We start from the raw sequence: 15611 nt of genomic DNA, 5'->3' as shown, positions 1-15611 counted from the left end.
AATCAGTTCCATGGCCTAGTAACCTTGGGTGCACCATCATCCTCCATCAGTCTGATATGCAGCTGGGTTACTTCCATGTGTCACATCTCAATTCCCAACTTCCTTTCCTTGCTCAGATGCTAGCCTTGAATGCCCCTACCTAAGATGCTCAGTTCTTACAGTACCATGACAGCCTGAGAACACAGCACTCTCTTGCAAGGTAAGAAAAGGACCTCCACTCTCTCCCCCTCTCCCCACCTCTCTCCTCTGCCCTCTCTCTCTCTCTCTCTTCTCTTCCCCACTCTCTCCTCATCTCTCTCCCCTCTTTTCTCTCCTCTTTTGTCTTCTCTTTTTCTCTCTTCCTGCTCTGCAGCCTCCCTCCCCCACCAATAAAAACCTTTCATACAAAAAAAAAAAAAAGGAAAGAAAAGGACTCCCTCCATATTCCATTCAGGGGCATCAGAGTTATATGGAGCCCCACAGCAGGATTATTTGGGCTCTTAAATGTATCTGAGATATCTCTTTCCATTTCTTCAAACAGCTCTTTCTTCCCATTGTGTGCACATCTACTATCATCAGCGTAGCCAAGATAGGGTGACTTTATATAAGAACCATCATGCTGAACCAGAGGCATGATCTCTCTTCAACTTTTAATTCAAATGTGGAAGCTGGCTTACTCTGCCAAACACCTCTCTCCTCTACCATTAGGTCTTTCTCTAGAGTTTTCTGACCTTTCCAGAAAAATGGTGTCCATTAGTTTATCCACACACTCCTACTCTAGTTGTGCTGATACATACCTGATCCAGTTATGAGCTTGGCTCAAATTTATTTTTCTCTGGGAGGCTTTTCAGATCCCACGTAAATTGGTGGCTTCAAATAGGTATTTGGGTCAGAAGATGTTACCTAAGTCCCAACACTGCCTGTAGGCAAATATCAGTTCTAAACCCATTACACTACTTTTTTCCTCCAGTGTTTAGTGAATAAGCCCCTTTTACTGCCTGCCAGACTAGCAGGGCCTCATCATTACACTAGATCCCTTGTGGTTTCATAGTTCCTCCTTCCCGGTCCCAATTTGGCAATCAAATCCTCTACACTTCAGCCAACCTTCCAGCCTTATTTTCTAGTATTTCTTTTAACTTCTCTCTTCCAGGCCAAAGAGACTAATTGCTACTCATCAAGGTGTGTTACACTTTTCTACCTCCAAGCCTTTGCTGATATTGTTCTTTCAACTGGGAGTGCCTCTCCCATTCCCATGTCCACCTGTTGAACTTCTGGAGAACTGTGCCCCTCTCCAAAAAGCATTTCCTAATTCCCTGAGTGGCTATTTTCTCTCCTCTTCAAAAGCTCCAGGCCATACCTGCACATTCAGCCCTGCACAACACTCACTAATCCACAAGAAAGGGGCTTGCTGAGAGGTCTTAATCTCTAAACAGTGTCTGACCACAGCCTCCAGAACCTCAAGACATCTCCAGCAGCTTCAGCACAGGCCTAAGAGCTTGAGCCCATCCTTTTCCAAGATTCAACAAACATGGTTGGAATACCTACTTCATGCAAGGCTTCATGAAAGCACAGGACAGGAACGTGAACAATAGACACACAATCTCTGCCCTCATAGAGCTTACATTCTAACAAAGGAGATACTCTGGTAAAGAAATAACTGTTATTCAGTGATAACTGAATATGAGAGTATGAAGATAAGTCATCTATCACAGCCTGGAAAGACTTCCAAAAACAAGTGACATTTAAGTCAAATTTAAGTCAAGTCCTTTCTTTTTTAGACAGAGTCTCACTATGTCACCCTTGGTAGAGTGCTGTGGGATCACAGCTCACAGCAACCTCAAAGTCTTGGGCTTAAGCAATTCCCTTGCCTCAGCCTCCCAAGTAGCTGGGACTACAGGTGTCTGCCACAACATCTGGCTATTTTTTGGTTGTAGTTGTCATTGTTGTTTGGCAGGCCCAGGCTCAGCTTGAAACTGCCAGCTCTGATGTATGTGGCTGGCACCCTAGTCCGTTGAGCCACAGGCACCGAACCAACTCTACTGTTAATATATTTGACATGTACGCTTGCAATATACACAGTAGGTGAGGTCCCACTGATTACCCTCCTTCCACCTGTCTCTCCCCCACCCCTTAAGTCTTAAAAACTGAGCAGGAATTTCCCAGACCAAGAAAGGGAGAAGAAAGGAGTGTAGAGTGGAGGACATTTCAGGCAAAGAGAATGACCTGAGCAAAGGCATTAGACAAAGAAATGACCCATGCGGGATAGAAAGAAACTTAGTATGATTGGAGCAGAAAAGTGTGGCAAAGGGAGTGATAAAAGAGAAATTTGATGACGTGGGAAGAGTTAGATCCTACATCATCTTATGAGCCTTCTTAAGGTGTTTGTACTTGATCTTGAGGGTAGTAGAGAGCCACTGTAAGGAATAATGCAGGCAGTGATTAGGTCAGCTCTGTGTTAGAGCCAGGCTTCTCAAACTTTAATGTACATTCCAATTACCTAGGGGCTCTTGTTAAAATGCAAATTGTGATTATGTGGGTCTGGGAAAGGCCCCAATTCTGCATTTCTATCAAGTTCCCTGTGAAACTGATTCTGCCACTCCTCAGACCACACCTTGAAAGGCTGTCTCTCTGGCACACCTTCCCAAACACAGACACCCACGTCAGTGGCAGAGCATTTTTCATTCTGCTGAGTCTGATGCAGGACTGCTATGACTCTTCACTTTTTTTTAGCATCTATATTTTACAATAGAAACTGTTTATTGGACATCCAACAAAGTATCAGGTAAGGGGTGAGCGTTAGGGGGCCAGGAGAAGATAAAAAACCAGACATCCCCCCCCCCAAAAGTGTTTGGTGTCATCTCATCTCCAAAGGGGCAGCTTTCCCTGAGCTGCCCTCTGTCAGACTTGTCATAAACATGCTAAATGAGGCCTGTCTCAGCGGTGTTCCCTGGGGTCCGTCCGCTTCTGCAGCCCCATCCAGAGATGAGCCTGTTTATCCCTAACTGTTGTCTCTGACCTCTAAATCAATTCCCTACCTGATACAAAACCTCTGTCCTGCTCTACCCACTCTTGATTCCAGTTTCAAATTGTGAAACTAGAGTCAACAAACAATAACAGTGGTTACAACTAGGGGCTCAGACTGCCTGGGTTCATAGCCCAACTCCATTACCTGTTAGCTGAGTGACCTTGGGAAAGTGGCTTAACTTCTCTAAGCTTCAGTTTTCACATCTGTAAATGGGGAGAAATACTCAGACCTGCATGGCGAGCTGTTGTGAGATCAGCTGTGGCAGTGCACATAAAGTACAGCCCTTGAAACATGCAGGAAATACCCATTGTTATAACCCATTGTTATAAATACTAAAAGCTGTATGCATAGAAGCTTATCAAAGTCCTTGGAGACCCTGTTGTCCCCTTATACACCTATGGCTTTTCTTTTTTTTGTTAAGACAGAGTTTCACTATGTTGCCGCCCTTGTTGGAGTGCCATGGTGTCACAGCTCAACCTCAAACTCTTGGCTTTAAGTGATTCTGTTGCCTCAGCCTCCCAAGTAGCTGTGGCTACAGGTGCCCAACAACACTGGGCTATTTTTTTTGCTGTAGTTGTCACTGTTGTTTAGCAGGCCCAGGCCAGGTTCAAACCCTCCAGCCCCGGTGCATATGGCTGGTGCCCTAACCACCGAGCTATGGGCATCAAGCCTATGGCTTTTCTTATTTGCGTCATATTCTGCCTGATGCCAAGGGTAAGAGGTGGGGAGGCAGAACACAGTCACAGATTTTCAAGGCAGAGAAGCCCTGCTAGATGAGGCAGCCATCAGGGAGCTCCTGTGAGCCACCAAAGCTGAGGCTTCATGTAGGACAGGGGATGCTTTGCAGATCCCCTCCCACCTCAACCCCATCCCTACAATGTCCCCTCTGGCCAGGGTCACCCTGGCTGCTCTTTCTTCCAGCTATAGTGAGAGGCAGCTGAACTAAGAGACAATCATTCGCTTTAATGTCTCTATTAATGGATTATGACCAGGAGGAGACAAGAAACAAGGTCTTTTAGTGTAAAAACACGGCTTCAGGGCTTGGATTCCTCCTTGGCACTGCCGCTGCTCCCAGGGGACTCCTCCTTGGCACTGCCACTGCTCTCAGACTGCTGCTGCTGGAGGGAGACAGAAGTGCCAGACTGGGCAGGATGATTCCACCCTGAGTTCTCTCTCTTTTCACTCTTCCCTTGGTCCTCTTGAGTGCCTGCACAAAGCTTCTTCACACAAAAGAGGAGTGACTTGGCATTTGGCAGCAGCCATGGGGGCTTCAAATCTGTCATTGTGTCAGGCTTGCACTCAGGATGAGGATCACTATCCTCTCACATTCTCACCACTCACCAGCAACATGTAGGTAGCTATAGCCTTAGCCACTGGGCCCTGGGTACAATAAATCTTGCCTGGAGTCTTGGCTCAGAGCTTATTTCTGGTTATAGGAAAAGCCCAGGAGGAAACCTACCAAACCCTCCTACGAGTCCTTATCGCTTATATTAGAGAAGGTTTGGGAGCCTGCAGTGGAGTTAGCCTGTGGCCAGACCCAGACCTGCACTCTAGGGCAGTAGCTGCTGGCTCAAGGAGCCCAGTGCTTACTGACTCTCACCTACACCCACACGTGGGCACAGCCTGGCTTCTATTTCTGTATCAAGACTCATCCGAACCATAAACTCTCACCTGCTGGATTCCCTGGGTGTTCTGGCATAGAAAAAGAGTTCAAGCTCTGAGGCCAGGCAGAACTAGACTCACATTCTGGCTGTACCTAAGCAAAGTGACCCTGGGCCAATCCTTATTTCAGCTTCCCCTTTGTTCCTCAGGGTCTTGAGGAGTGAATGTGACTACATTCAACTTAGTGTAAGAGCTAAAACTTAGTGGAAGTAGGGAAGGGAGTAGAGGAGAGAACTGGGAGTCTCAGTCCACTTCACACACAGAAGGAAGCTTGTATGCCTAGCATGCAGGGGCCTCCCAACTCTTTTCCCCACAGGCTATGGGTGGTGGGGGCTTGACCAAGAAGGGCTGTGAGTACAGAGGGGCTGTGGAGGGAATGCCAGAGCAGCTGAGGGCAGCACAAAGTCAGAGTGAGTTAGCACTGGTCCCAGGGCTGCATGAGCAAGGCAGGCTTTTACACAGATATCCAGGGAACAAGAAATATCAGCAAGGAAGTTGCCCCATTAATAAATAAGAAGGCAGGAAATTAATGATGGTCTGAAATGGCTGAGCTACTGAACTCGTTCTTTAAATCTGTCTTTAACAAGAATAAAGAAAAGAGATTTGACCAATTAGGAGGCAATGAAGACATTATAGAAATAGCACCTGACAAAATCACTCATGGAAGGGGTTGCTACATGAATATCCAATGGCCTTGACCCCCCAGAGACAGAAAAAAGGGTGCCAGCAGAGCAGAGCAGTATCCCACTTACAAGCAGGGCCTAGGGAGTGATGGGGAAGGAACAGAATGGGGAGACTCCAATTTGGGCTTAGTTGATGCTTTTCCAGAGCCTGCTGTGAGACAGGCTGGCTGCTCCACCAACTTAACATTGCTGCCTGCAGAGGCTGGCAATGAAGGTGAGAAGTAGTGGGGGAGACAAAGGACAGCCAACATGAGGGCAGGTAGAAGGAGAGGAGGGATCCCTGAAGGAAAGGAAACAGAAGGGCCCTGCTCAGAACTACAAAATGTTAGACCTCTGACATATGGGAGGGGTCCCTTATAGAGAGTTTATGCCTAGAAAAAAGTATGAGAAGGAAACAAGGAAATGAAAGGAAGATGACAAGAGGAAAGACCTGGGGTCTGAAGAGGAGAGGGCAAGGAACTACACTGAAGAAGAGAAATCAGAGTTGGTGTTTAGGCAGGGCCTAGAAAAAGAGTCAGCATGCAGGGTGAGGGAAAAGGGCCCGTCTCCTAAGTCCTGAACAAACCGCACTGCTTGCTACCCTGACCTAGCCCAGCACCCCACTGAGACCTGGTTGACCACAATAAGTTTTTGAGGAAGAAAGTAAAGGAGCAAGAATGAGCTGAGTCCCGTAGCTCAGCGGATAGAATGCTGCCCTTGCAGAGAATTGCCAAAGCCCAAGAGCTGGAGGTTGCTGTGAGCTGTGACACCACAACAATCTACTAAGGGCAACAAAATGAGACTCTGTTTCTAATATAAAAAAAAAAAAAATGCTGCCCTTGCAAACCAGAGGCTGTGAGTTTAAGCCTCACCTGGTCCTGACCACCAAAAAAAAGCAAGAATGCAGGTCCAGTTTAACTCCGGCCCCACCCCACCCCTTGTACACAGTCAAACCTAGGATGGGGGTCCTGTGATCCCTTAGCCCACCCCATCTGTTTCCAGGCCAGGACCCACCGTCACCTACAGCCCTGGGTCCTGCTCTAAGGGCTGTCCCCAAGTCTGGCTCCAGAATTCAATCCAAAGTGGCTGGGCTATAATAGCACTGACATGGTCTGTATGGTGGGGGTGAGAAAGGGACAGTGGCCAGTGATGAACAGGGGCAGCCAGACCCTCATTAGAGGGATGTGAAGAGGATGGCCACTGCAGGGACAGCCCTGGGCCTGATTTATCATCTTTAGAGCTGATCCAAGGGAGAGGGGTTAAGTAGCAAGTTAATGAAATCCACAGATGCTGCTAAATGGGGAAAGGCGGGAGGGGACACCAGGTAGGAGGTAGGCAGCAAGTTGGCCACTAGAGAAGGAGATTCATCTAGAAGGAGGACAATCAGCATATACCAGCTGGGGAGGGATTCCTGTCTTTATCTCTGAAAGCCAGTTTTTCAGGCCAGGGAGAGAGACACACAACCACAGCCCCAAGCCAGGGCTGTCCCCAGTGAGACTTCACAGCCCCTGCCCCAGTCCTGGTAGGCTTCATTGAATACTGGGCAGCCCCTGAGCCCCAAGACAAGGAAGTAAATCAAACCAGTCCTCTGCCGTCTGTTCCCCTAGACTGAGTAGTGAAATAAGCAACTACAGTTCCTGGTGATAAGTGCTGTTGAGCCACACAAAGGAGGTAACAATTAATTCTGACAGGGAAGGCCAGGGAGGTCAGAATGACATTAAAGCAAGGCTTGAAAAATAAGGATTTTAACAGGCAGAAAAGGAAAAAGGGGATTCTGGGTAGAAGGAACAGCATGAGCCAGCCAGGAAAGGCACCAGGAAAGCTGAAAGAGAGGAGCTGGCCCGGTGGAAATGCCTGTTCAGGAGAGGGAAGGGGCCAGGGAAGCCAGCCAAGGACCAGAGGCAGGCGGGGCTGCAGGTGCAGATCCTACAGTGGTCTGACTGTGCAGGAAAGGCGGGCTGGGGGTAGCAGAATCCTCTCCAAAGAGCTATCTCTGTGTGCTGACTGTATTTGCTAATTCCAGCACCAGACCAGGGCCTCAATTATAGGATTGACACAAGGATTAAAGAAAATCATCTGGCCCGGCACGGTGGCTCACACCTGTAATTCTAGCACTCTGGAAGGCTGAGGCAGGTGGATTGCTTGAGCTCAGGAGTTTGAGACCTGAGCAAGAGTGAGACCACCGGCTCACTCTGAACATAACAGGAAAGGCTGGAGCCACTCTGGACCTTCTGGTGGAGAACATGGGACGTGTGAACTACAGCAAATATATTAAAGATTTTAAGGGCTTGGTTTCTAACCTGACCCTTGGTTCCAGTATCCTCACGGGCTGGACGATGTTCCCGCTGAACACTGAGGATGCAGTGTGCAGCCAACTGGGGCACTGGGGAGGCGAGGATGTCAGGCACCATGGTAAAGCCCCCAGCTCATCTAACTCACGCTCCCAGCCTTTTATGTGGGGAACTTCTCCATTTGCAGTGGGATCCCAGACTTGCCCCAGGACACCTTTATCCAGTTTCCTGGATGGAGCAAGGGTCAGGTGTGGATTAATGGCTTTAACCTTGGCCGCTATTGGCCAACACAGGGCCCCCAGATGACCTTGTTTGTGCCACAGCATATCCTGACAACCTCAGCCCCAAACACCATCATAATGCTGGAACTGGAGTATGCTCTCTTTTGGGACAATGACCCAGAACCGTGTGCTGTGGCTTTTGTGGATAGGCTAGTGATCAGCGGAACTATGGCCCACAGTCATCCCTTTAAGCCTGTCTAATGAAGACTCATGGTTGAACCACATGTTGACAAAAGCCTGTAGTTTTGAGGTTTCTCGCCTTGATTGTGTCCCGCAGACCTTCCCTGTCATGCCAGCATTCACTGGAGAATTAGATTGGGAAATGAATTTATAGTCTATTTTCACCTGCAGTTTCCCTATGGCCCTGAAATGCCTACTCCTGCCCTCAGGGGCCACCCTGGATGTGTCGGGGAGCTGACAGCACGGCCATGCCCAATCGTATCTGCAGAATTGAAATGGAAACTCTTTAAAGGTGTTCTTGATTTTTTTATTTTGGAGGAATCATGTTGTCTTCTAGTTAAATAAAATTTGTACGCAAAAAAAAGAGTGAGACCCCCATCTCTACTAAAAATAAAAAAACTAGCCGGGCATTATGGCAAACACCTGTAGTCCTGGCTACTCAGGAGGCTGAGGCAAGGGATTACCAAAGCCCAAGAGTTTGAGGTTGATGTGAACTATGATGCCACGGCACTCTACTGAGTACAACAGAGTGAGACTCTGTCTCAAAAAGTAAAAATAAAAAATCATCTGTGTACAGCATTTGGCATAAGGCCTGGCAAATGGTAAGGGCTGACTAAATGTAAATTATTATTATTATGATTGTTAATATTCCCGGAATGAGCCAGGCACAGTGGCTCATACCTACAGTTGCAGCACTTTGGGAGGCCAAAGTGGGAGGATCACTTGAGGCCAGGAGTTCAAGACAGCCTGGGCCACAGAGTGAGACCACATCTCTCCAAATAAAAAGTAAAAATTATCTGAGCATGGTGGCATGTACCTGTAGTCCCAGCTACTTGGGAGGCTGAGACAGGAGGATCCTTTGAACCTAAGCGTTCAAGGCTTCGGTGAGCTGTGATTATACCACAGTAACTATACCACTGCACTGTAGCTTGGGCAACAGAGCAAGACCCTGTCTCTAAAATGGGAAGCAGGAAGGGAGGAAGAGAGGGAGGGAGGGAAGAAGACAGATTCCCAGACTGAACTGAGAAACCTGGGCCAGAGATCTGACTGCAGCTCCACATGCACCCATGGAATACAGAGGATTGAGTAGACAGGTAGTTATTTAATAAGTAAAACTTGGGCCAAGAGGCAGAAAGTAATCAATAGCTCCAATGATGAGGGAGACAAGGTGCTCCTGAGTTATCAGAGACTAGAGAACTCTGAGAAAGGGAAGACTGACACATAGACTTATATCAAAGGAACTTCTTTGAAAACTGTACTGTCAATACCTCTGCCCAGATCCCACAGGGGCAGCTTTTTTTTTTTTGGAGATAGAGCCTCAAGCTGTCCCCCTGGGTAGAGTGCCGTGGCATCACAGCTCATAGCAACCTCCAACTCTTGGACTTAAGTGAGTCTCCTGCCTCCGCCTCCCAAGTAGCTGGGACCACAGGTGCCCGCCACAACACCCAGCAATTTTTTGGTTGCAGCCATCATTGTTGTTTGGCGGGCCCAGGCTGGATTTTGAACCTGCCACCGTCACCCGCAGTGAAGGAGAGTAATTTGCATCTTAAGGCCAAATGGCTGAACCATCTTATTCTTCCCCCAATCCTGGGCAGATGAATACTTCCTTTCCTACAAAGGACCTCCCTTCTCTACTTAAATCTGACTAGCAGCCTTCACCGTATAGGAAAACCTTCCCTAAGGGAAGTGACAAGAGTATAATAGCAAGACATCTGTCTCAATCCTTTTTGTTCTGTATCATCTAGGTCAGTGGTTCTCAACCTGTGAGTCACAACCCACAGGAACTGTATTAAAGGGCTGCTGCATTTAGGAAAGTTGAGAACCACTGATCTAGGTATTCATTGACTATTTCTCAGATAAAGGACTGAATAAACTAGTAAAAATTTGGAAGCTCTTGAGCATAGCACAGCACAGCCATAGCTAAAAAAAAATGTCTCCCCTCTTCTCCATCACATACATACAACTCTTTCCTCATCCTTTTTCTTCTGGCAGCTGGCAAGAAGAGAATAGATAAGTAATAGTGTGGTTGTTTAAGGAATAGACCTTGGAATCAGGCAGTCTGACTTTGTTTTGCTACTCAACAACTTCAAGCTCCTTAAGATGTTAGTTAACCTACATTTCAGTTTCCTCCTGTATAAAATGGGTCTAATAATAATAATACCTATGTTGGCTGGCCAAGGTGGCTCAAGCCTGTAATCCTAGCACTCTGGGAGGCTAAGGCAGGAGGATCACTTGAGCTCAGGAGTTCAAGACCAGTGTGAGTAAGAGTGAAACCCTAACTCTGCTAAAAATAAAAAAAACAGCTACTTGGGAGGCTGAGGCAAGAAGATCACTTAAGCCCAAGAGTTTGAGGTTATTGTGAGCTATAATCCCACATCACTCTACTCAGGATGACAGAGTGAGACTCTGTCTCAAAATAATAATGCCAGGTATGGGGGCTCGCACCTGTAATCCTAGTACTCTGGGAGGCCAAGGTGGGTGGATAGCTTGAGCTCACAGGTTCAAGACCAGCTTGAGCAAAAAGTGAGACCCTGTCTCTACTAAAAATAGAAAAAACTGAGGCAAGAGGATCCCTTGAGCCCAAGAGTTGGAGGTTGCTGTGAGCTATGACACCAAGGCACTCTACACAGGGAAACAGCTTGAGACTCTGTCTCAAAAAAAAAAAAAATACCCATGTTATAGATTTTGTGGATTAAATTAATAATGCATGTAAAGGGCCTAGAATATGCTTGGCACGCAGAAAGTAACTATTATACAGATGAATCAGGATTCAATAAAATTAAAACAGAAAGCATCTTAATTCTCTCTTCATCTCCACTGTATCCTTCCAAACCCTCACTGTGGGTCTATTCTCTCCTTGCTCCTGTTTGATTTTTGGTGCAGGTCCTTTAATTCTATTCTTTAATAAAAACTGGATTCTTAGGCTGGGTGTAGTAACTCACACCTATAATCCTGGCATTCTGGGAGGCCAAAAAACCTACAGGCAAGAAGAAAAGTTATCTGTTTTAGCAGAGATTATTGAGCTGATCATCAGGAGACAGTAGGGCTGCTGTCACACAGTGGACAGAGCCAAGAGTGACCCAGTTGGCACTTGGGCATCTACTGTACTTCCTTCCTATTTTGACAACACATGGACAAATGTGACAACCCCAATCTGAGAAGGGCAAGGTGGCCAGTCTGAGATCCTTCAGGGACAAGAGTCTCAGATTAAGCTACTAAGACCAATAAATTAGCAAAGAGTAAGGGGAAGGTAGAATTGTTAGTAGGAAAGGAGGACAGTGAGTGTAAAATGTGTCCCCAGACATGCTGCCATGATGGGTGCTGTAGTTCATTCTGAAAATCCTCCTCTTCTAAATCTCTCCTAGGAAGAGAGACCCATCAAAGTCCTGAAGGAGGACTCAGAACCTTTACAAATAAGTGGATCCAAGTGGTACCAGGGGTAAATTGCAATAGATGCTGTGATCTGTTGTCTAGATCCACCTTCAGGAATGTGCTTATTGCTCTGGTTTCTGGGAGTGCTACTTGTAGACAGCCCTTAGCTGTTAGCCTTGTTAGGGGATTGCTGCAGCTGGAGAAAAACTTCTTTGGCCAAGGTCCTATCTCCTTCTAGAGGGAGTCCATACCTAGTGACAGATCAACCTTGGAATAGAAAGATCCAGCCTCCCTGAGTGCTAAGATTACAGATGTGAGCCACCTGCCCAGCCTCAAACAGACTTGTATTTGCAGTCATCGCTGGGGCTGTTTCTTGCTGCTTATCTGTTTGCTAGCCTGCTTTTCCAGCTGCATGGCCAGGCACAAGGTCTTGATGACATCTGAAAGGAAGGGGTGGTGGTGCACATGAGGTTATGGGGGTCTGGGAGGCTCCCATTCACTCAGGGCAGAGCTGCTGTCACCTGTAGTCACCCAGGAGAGGCCACTGTTATCTACCTGCACCTTGTCTAGCCACACCCACCTCACAGGCCTGAGAAGTACTTGGCTTACTGGGCCAGGACAGATTCTGCTTTGTTCATGAAGGCCTCCAGGTCATAATCCGGCTGCTCCGTTGTCTCAGAGAGCTCAACCCAGCCCGGTTCTTGCTTTATAATCGCCTTGAGCTCTTCCACAGTTCTCTCCAGTTCCTGATCTGAGTCATGGCTTCATTCAAGCTGGACATTTGGGAAGACTGTTCCTCCTTTTCCTTGGAGAAGTTGCTTGTCATCGAGGTCCCAATAGAGTAAGCTCCCATTTCTTCTGTTTCCAGTTGAGTTAGCTACTCTCCACTGGGCCCACTGTGAGGGCTCAGCTCCTTCACTCTGTCTACATATCTCAGTGTGTTTAAAGTATATTCAGTGGAGCTTATGCCTTGTGAGATCACAGCAATCATAAAAGTCCATGAGTTCTCTCCAATAAATGAGTCCCTAGACACCTGTGTCAGCTTGCTCTCATGGAATGGGGTGTGAGCCTTGTTCTGTCCTAGGCCCTGATACACTTCTTCAGCGCCAGGTGACTCTTCTTGATTTTTGCACCTTCTATGCAGGTCTGCTGGTCAGCATGGGAAGTATCCTCACCATGTTCATTCTCTGCTACATCCACCAAAGGGAACTTGTCATGCATTCTTCCTTTGGCTCAAAGAAGATTCTGGAAGCAGGGATGGGAGTGGGAGGAGTTAGAGTTGGCAAACATTGGCCCAGAGGTTCTGCAGCGCTGCCCATGTCAATCCTCTTGATGACATCATCAGCAGAGTTAACCAGGTGCTCCTGCAGCCCCACCACCTGCACCTGCCGCTTGCCGTCCTCTAGCACTTGCAGCTTGGTCAAACAGCTTTTTGTTGTAGATCTTGAAGAATTGCCACATAAACTTCCAGGCCCAGTTTCTAGTAGTGGGGATGATTCTTCCACAGGAAGGTGTCCTGGGAGACCATGGTATAGATCCCTTTGGATGTGTTCTGGGCTTTCCCAGAGAAGTCCCCACCCGTGGTGTGTGTCTTGCCACTTTCCATCTGGCCATGTGCAAAATGGGTTGCTTTCCTACCTTCAGAGTGTCTTGGCTCAGCGCCTGTGGCTCAAGTGGCCAAGGCGCCAGCCACATACACCTAAGGTTCGAATCCAGCCCGGACCCACCAAACAACAATGACGGCTGCAACCAAAAAAAAAAGAAAAAAAAAAAGCTGGGCATTGTGGCAGGCGCCAGGGACCTGTGGTCCCAGCTACTTGGGAGGTGGAGGCAGGAGACTCACTTGAGCCCAGGAGTTGGAGGTTGCTGTGAGCTGTGAAGCCACAGCACTCTACCCAGGGGGATAGCTTGAGGCTCTGTCTCAAAAAAAAAAAAAAGAGTGTCTTTACCAGTGGCCTTGCTGTGAAATTGTAGACAATTTCCTTTGAAGCCATATATCAAATGCAAAGTCAAAACAGAATGCTTGGTTCTCCAGATATTTTGTTAAGTCCACTTCTAATTTGGGTTTGTGTGTCAAGAGGAGACACTTGCTAAGAATAGAAACCACATCAATTTCTTTTTTGGCCAATTCTGCATAAGTTTCAGGGGGTGAAAGAATATTTCAGGGTGTCCCAGGACACAGAGGGCCCCTCACCCAGTCCCAAGCCTCTTCCCAACTGAATGGGGCGTTTCTAACACAGACATGTATCCTGTGCTCTTGTATAAGGTCATAGTTAGCAGATGACATTCCAAAGTAGCCTGAAATTCTTTAATCATTCGGGCAAATTCCCAGTTTGGAAAGCTGTTGTCATACCCCTGAGCTCGCTTTATTCTCATTTGAGTCCTAGGCCCTCTTCTTTCTTTAAAATATGTGATTTCCGCCAAACTCAGTTCCCAGCATTCACTGAGGAGCTGCCTCGAATGGGATGCACTTGCTCTCCCTCACCCACCATTGTCTTTTTTTTTTTTTTTTTTGAGACAGAGTCTCATTTTGTCACCCTCAGCAGAGTTCTGTGGTGTCACAGCTCACAGCAACCTCCAGGTCTTGGGCTTAGGCGATTCTCTTGCCTCAGCCTCCCGAGTAGCTGGGACCACAGACGCCCACCACAACACCCGGCTATCTTTTGTTGCAGTTTAGCCAGGGCCAGGTTTGAACCTGTCACCCTCGGTATATGGGGCTGGTGCCCTACCCACTGAGCTACAGGCGCCGCCCTCACCCACCATTGTCAAAGGGATTTTAGCCACTTTAGGGCAGGAGGGCCTGACCTTCCTTTGGAGCAGGAATTTTGGAGTTGACTTGTCTGCATTTTTGTTTCTGAACTGTTACATTTTTCACAGGAGTAAATTGTCCTTCAGGTATAAAGGAGAAGCTGTAAGAGCTCTTGGTTTATTGTGGCCACTTCTTCAAAATCAATCTCTTTGCCCTTTGTGGCACCTCCTTCTGTCCACTCTACTGTAACACAGGATTTTTCCAAGTTTGCAGTCCTTACATTGGCACCATGAATTAAAACATTACTGTGGGTGATGCCTGTGGCTCACAGGAGTAGGGCGCCGGCCCCAAATGCCCAAGGTGGCGGGTTCAAACCCAGGCCTGGCCAAAAACTGCAAAAAAAAAAAAAAAAAAAAAAAAATTACCATGTTGGATCTTGGTGGTGAGACCAGGAAATAGGCAGGCCTGAGGCAACAAGTCTACAGACATTCGGAGGGTTCGCTGGAAGAGAAACATGAAATGACAACAAAACCCAACCACTCTGCAAATTCTACTGAGGGTGCATAAAGTCTACATATGGATTTTTTTTTTTTTTTTTTTGAGACAGAGCCTCAAGCTATTCCCCTGGGTAGAGTGCTGTGGCTTCACAGCTCACAGCAACCTCCAACTCCTGGGCTCAAGCAAGTCCTCTGCCTCTGCCTCCCAAGCAGCTGGGACCACAGGCGCCTGCCACAACACCCAGCTATTTTGGGTTGCAGCCATCATTGTTGTTTGGCGGGCCCGGGCTGGATTCCAACCTCCCACCTTGGGTGTATGTGGCTGGTGCCCTAGCCACTTGAGCCACAGGCACTGAGCCTGCATATGAATTCTTATCACAGACTGTTGAAGTTCATATTTCAGCTCTGCCACCTAGCAACCATGTGACTTTAAGCAATCTCCTTAGCTTACCTAAGACTTATTCTTGCATCTGTAAATGAGACCACAAATGATCCCAATATCATAGGAGTATTGAATACATTATGTAAAAATACATAAAGTATCTTTCTCCATTCCCTGGTACACAGTGATGCCCGTAGGTAACAGTGTTATTTTTGAGACTCATGCTAATGGAGCTGTAGGCCAAATACTGATCTGGAAGACAGAAGTCATGTCTGACCCTCAGCTGAGTGAATCAGGGTCCAACTATGCAGAAAGCATCCTGAGCATACACTGATTCTGAGACTTGCAGGGTCATGGTCAACTAGCTGAACCCACTGTGTTTCCTGTACCCCCACCCACCAGGTTACGAGTTACCCGTAGTTTCCTCTGCTCTCTCACTTCCTTCCCCTCTGACTCCTTGACATACCCCAAGCCAAGGCAGGCTCATCTCGGCAACTGTTGCTGCTTTGTCAAAGAAATCCATCATGAAGA

At 47.4% G+C, this 15611-nt stretch overlaps 1 pseudogene; it reads right to left on the bottom strand.

Moving 5' to 3' along the window:
* Positions 1-11806: 11806 nt before the first annotated feature.
* LOC100954671 lies at positions 11807-13944 on the bottom strand (annotated as a pseudogene).
* Between the last annotated feature and the right edge of the window lie 1667 nt (positions 13945-15611).

The sequence above is a fragment of the Otolemur garnettii genome, unplaced genomic scaffold, assembly GCF_000181295.1.
Source record: "Otolemur garnettii isolate 467f Iridium unplaced genomic scaffold, OtoGar3 scaffold00202, whole genome shotgun sequence".
Taxonomy (NCBI): Eukaryota; Metazoa; Chordata; class Mammalia; order Primates; family Galagidae; genus Otolemur; species Otolemur garnettii.
The sequence above is the reverse complement of the archived record's forward strand: the minus strand, read 5'-3'. Positions and strand labels throughout refer to the sequence as shown.